Source organism: Acomys minous, assembly GCF_964271855.1.
Source record: "Acomys minous genome assembly, chromosome: 19".
Lineage (NCBI taxonomy): Eukaryota > Metazoa > Chordata > Mammalia > Rodentia > Muridae > Acomys > Acomys minous.
Genome location: NC_140499.1, coordinates 64817949 through 64823482, shown reverse-complemented (window position 1 = coordinate 64823482; position 5534 = coordinate 64817949).

Genomic DNA, 5534 nt, shown 5'->3' with positions numbered 1-5534 from the left:
CCATATGAAGTTGAGAGCTGTTCTTTCAAGGTCTGTAAAGAATTGTGCTGGCATTTTGATGGGAATTGCATTGAATCTGTAGAGTGCTTTTGGCAAGATGTCCATTTTCACTATGTTAATCCTACCTATCCATGAGCATGGGAGATCTTTCCATCTTCTGATATCTACTCCAATTTCTTTCTTCAGAGACTTGAAGTTTTCCTCATACAAGGCTTTCACTTGCTTGCTTAAAGTTACTCTAAGATACTTTTTGTATTTTGTGGTTATTGTGAAGAGTGTTGTTTCCCCAATTTTTTTCTGAGCCTGTTTTTCTTTTGTATAAAGGAGGATTACTTGCTTGGTTTTTTTTTTTCAGTTAATTTTGTATCCAGTCTCTTTGCTAAAGGTGTTTATCAGCTGTAGAAGTTCCTTTGTAGGCTTTCTACTGTTTCTGATATTGTTGCGTTCCAGCTTTAGTCCATGGTGGTTTGGTAAGATGCAAGGACTATTTCCATCTTCTTGTATCCGTTGATGTTTTCTTTGGGACCAAGTGCACAGTCAATATTGGAGAAGGTTTTATGTGGTGCTGAGAGTAAGGTATATCCTTTTGTGTATGGGTGAAATGTTCTGTAGTTATCTTTCAGGTCTATTTGATTCATGACATCTATCACATTCAGATTTTCTCCATGTAGTTTCTGCCTTAATGATTTGTCTTTTGGGGAGAATAGGATGTTGAAGTCTCTCACTATTAATATGTTGGGTTTGATGTGTAATGAAGCTTTAGGAATGTTTCTTTTATGAATATGGGTGATCCTGAATTGGGACATAGATGTTCAGGATTGAGATGCCATCTTGGTATATATTTCCTTTGATAAGTATGAAGTGTCCTTCCAAATCTCTTTTGATTAGTTTTTGTTTAAAATCTATTTTATTAGACAGTAGAATGGCTACTCCAGCTTGTTTCTTGGGTCCATTTGCTTGAAATACCTTTTCCCAACCCTTTACTCTGAGGTAATGTCTATCTTTATTGATCAGGTATATTTCTTGTGTGCAGCAAAATGATTGTTCCAGTTTCTGCATTCATTCTGTTAGCCTGTGTCTTTGTATTGAGGAGTTGAGGCCATTGGTGTTGAGAGATATTAATTACCAGTGGTTTAGTTCCCTAAGTGAAACTTTTATTAACTTATAGCTAACCCCTTTAAGCAAAAATGAACATTGGTAACCCACCAAAAACACCCACCCCACCTACTGGGAATGGAGACATGGTGTTCTCTAAATTATTTTTTGCTGTCTAGGGTGAAAACATCTTTTCGTTACCCTTTGAAAAAACAGGATATTGGTCAAGTGCTGGAAGAGCTAGCTGTATCTGTTTCTGCCCAGTTCTTTTGGGATTGATCCTTTTGGCTAGCCTTTTTGATTTAATATGCGTGCAATTTCTTGAGGAAACAGTAGTGACAGAGGCAGAGGTTTGGTCTTCATTATTGTCCTCTTTTTGCCCTGAAAATAAGCAAACCTTTGAAGTTATTAGTATAGCTATATCTGTACATATATAATTTCTCAAGGAAACGACAGTTGAGGTGCCTTCCTCGCTGTGTCAGAGGCCGTCCTTTAAGTTGAATCCGCCCGGCTGCCTGCTTTCTCTTCATTACTGTCCTGTTTTTTAGGTCTGAAAATAAGCAACTTTTGAAATTATTAGTATAGTTATTTAAGCAAACTTTTGAAATTATTAGCTTGACATGGATTTATAATTATTAGCATTATTCCGATGTAATTAAAAATCTTCACGTAAATAACATTAAATAATCATGGGGTTAAAAAAACCCAAACCATTTCTACAATTATAAAATGGCCATTGTAAAATTTATTAATCAACTTGTATTTACATTATGGTAAGTCAATGATCAACACCTGGAGTGCAGACGCAGGTGGATCAAAGGACTTTTATAGGTGTCTTTTGTGACAGAGCTGTGGTGATATTACACAGGTCTTTCCGGCTCTCTTCAAAATTTTTGAATTGTGTTAATGCAGAATATGGATTTTTGTACTGAAAATCCCACCATGAGGAAAGGCTCCCGGCTATACTGGATTTAAGAACATCCACTGAAATTCCCAGCCAGGTGATAAAGATTTTCCATAGGCTTAAATACATGCTCCAAAATCAGTCTTCTCTCCCCCTGTCCCCCTTCCCAAATGAGAAACTTTGTGATCATAGCCACTGATTCCCGTTCCAGAGGACAGCAGCTCCCATGTGAGAGGCTGCTCCAGCTCTCCAGGAGCATGCTCTTGTGAGCACAGGACTCACCATTAGGAGCACCTTTCTTGCAAGTGAGGGGCCCTGCAGTGATCACCTACAAACATTCAGATGGCAGATTTGAAGGAGGCTGCTCCAGTTAGCAGGACCCTAAACCAGCCTGGGAGGGCGTCGGGAAAGGCACCACTCAGCCCCCTGCAAGAAGTCTAGCTGAGGAACCAAAGTCAGCGGGTCAAACCAACTGATAGATTTATGCTGTACTTTGGATGAGGAGCAGCCCAGGAGCCAGAGTCACAGGAGGGCTGGGCTGGGAGCTGCTGAGCTGACTGAGTCACTGAAACTGTTTATGTGTCCCCCAGGCTTAGTGGAGCTCAGGAAGACATGATGAGCTGCAAAGAGATGAGAGAAAAGGCCCTTTTCTCATAAAGTAATCCCAACGAAAGTTCTCCGTCCCTCCACTCTGCCCAGTTCCTCCCCGCTCCCCTCTCATTACCAGGACAGACCTTTGACACAGTCCCCTCTCTTACCTCCCGTGAACCCCTTCAGATCTCTAGTTCACCCTCATTCCTCTGTGTCAGCTCCAACACACAGAAATACCTTTTACCTGGAACCCCAGGGGCCAAACCCGCAGAACCAAAGAACATTGTTTTTCTAGACAATGCACAGCAAACACACACTTTAAACATCTAGGAAGGAAACAGAAACAACAACAACAACAAAAAAAAAATAGAACACCAACCCAAGAAAACATCCAAAAAATTCACCACCTGGACCTAGAAGCATCCCAAGCTCAGATTCTTACAGGCCACCATTAAACACAATCACTAACAGACAGGGCATCTGTCACCATGAGAGTCCAGCTGTCTTACCACAGCAGACCCTGATATCCCAGCATAGCCTGAGAATAAGAAAGAGGTCAGAAACCTTCTGATCTTAAGATGAAAGCGGTCCAAAAGATGGAGTGAAGAAATCCCTTAAGGAAATTCGGGAAAACACAAACAGTAAGTGTGATGTAATCAATAAATCCATTAATGAAATCCAAGAAAACCAAACAGTGGGCAGAATTAAATAAAAACACTTTAAGAACTGAAAATGGAAATAATAGCTCCTGTAAGAGCAATAAAAACTGTGGGAATTCTGAAAATGTAACATTCAGCATTTGGCTACAAAGAATCAGTGAAACAATAGTTGGTTCTTTGAGAAAACCAGTAAGATCAACCAACCTTACCCAAACTACCTTGAAGCCTGAGAACTTCTAAATTAACCAAATCAGAAACAAAAAGGGAAACAAGAACAGACAACTAGGAAACTCAGAGACTTGCAGCTGCCAACTATAAAAGCCTGTGCTCCACCAATTGAAAAATCTAACAGAAATGGATACTTTCCTTGGTAGGTAACATTTACAAACACCAACTCATAATCAGATGAGCAACTTAAACAGACATCTAATCCGTAGCAAAACAGAAGCAGCCTTTAAAGTCCCCTCGCCTGACCCACCCTCCAAGCACTGTCCCCAATCCCCTCTCCACTCCTTGTACCAGCTTCCAGCTCAGGCCGTAGATTTCCTTATGGATCAGAGGTCATGCCGGCTGACAGAACCCACCCTTAGGCTTCTTCCACTCTCTAGTGTGCTCCTCTGACACTCTTCCCAATCTCCTCTCCTCTTCTTCTTTTTTAACTCTTCATAGCCCTCAACACTGAAAGAGACCCCCTGCTCAAAAAGAGACTACTCCACCCACCTGAAGTTCAGCCCCACTAAGGTGGAGAACCCCTGCTCAACTACAGTCCACACAAACAAGAAGACAAGAAAGGAATCAGAAAATAAAGAACAAAACACTCATTCATCAAAGTCAAGCCCCACAATTGGCACCGGGATCTATGATCACCCCAAACACAGAGGCTGGGAACCAACAGAAGAACAGAACCAACAGCGGCCAGGGTCTATGTCACCACCAGAGCCCAGCTCCACTACTACAGCAAGCCATGCACATTCCAACAGACCTGAAACTCAAGAAAAAGACCTTAAAACCAACTTTACGAAGATGAGAGAGGTCCTCTGAAAAGAAGTAAATAAATCCCTAACCACCACCCCCAAAAATGAGCCTAGCACGACTCTCTTCTGAGAAGCTTCATTCAGCAGCTGATAGAAACCAACGCAGAGAGAGAGACCCACAACCAATGAATTGTGAGTTGGAGGGGTCAAGGACACAACTACAAGACCTAAAAAAGTAAACTAACCTGGACCCACGGAGGCTCACAGAGACTGTACCACTGACTGAACAGCATGTGTGGCTAGACAAAGGCCCCTGTAGGTATGTACGGAAGGGGCAGATGGTTCTTTGTTCAGGACTCCTAATAGTTAGCGGTAGGGGCTGTCTCTTGCTCTGTCGCGCGCTTTTTGGACCCCCATTTCATAGTGGGGCTCTCTTGTCTGGCCTCAGTGAGCCAGGATGTGCTCAGTACTGCTACTGTGACTTGATGTCCCGGGGTGGAGTGGGACCTATGGGGTATCTGCTTCTCTCTGGGGATGACAGGTAGGAAGGAGGAGAGGAAACTTGCTGAAGAGTAAAAGGGGGGGCAGAGGTTTTAAAGTGGCTTGGTTAATTAATTAATCTGGAAGAAGAGTAATAAGAAGTCAGGAAGAGGCTGTAAAGTGAATTAATTAAAAAAGTCATAAAAAGTAAGAAAAAAGAAGAAACAGGCTATCAAAAATTGGAGGAGAGATTAATAAGTCCCCTTTACTAGTGGTCTACACCGTGAGATCTCCTCTGGGCTCTACAACCCAGACACTTTTGCTTTAGTGCCCACAGATCTGTCTGAAACACATGGCCCAGGTGCTGCTCATTGCCCTGATTGTGGCTAGTGAGGCTGGGATCCTAGTGACTTATGAAGGACAGCCTCAAGTCAAATAAGCTTTGTTTCTCAATACAGCCTCCAACTCACTCTGTGTCCCACCCAGCCACTTAAGGTTTTGTGCTTATTTCAGAAGGACAATATTTGTTCCATTTGAGATTGGTGCTTAGTTTATGTTTAAGTGTGAGGACGTGGAGGGGGACTGTTGATATTGTTTCTGCTTGAGGACAGGATCTCGTTTTGAATGCCTAGACACAACTATCCAACATCCAGTATTCCTGCTGCCTCAATTTATCCTAGAAGGCCCCTTGAGTTTAGAGTAGAAGCCTAGCAAACTCACTTAAGACAAAGAAGCATAAAATGAGTGCTTGAATTTCTCAGCTCAGTGAGGTAGCCAGTCCGGGATCTGAATGATCCTTGGGGGAAAATTGTATTGCATTGTAAAGGATGA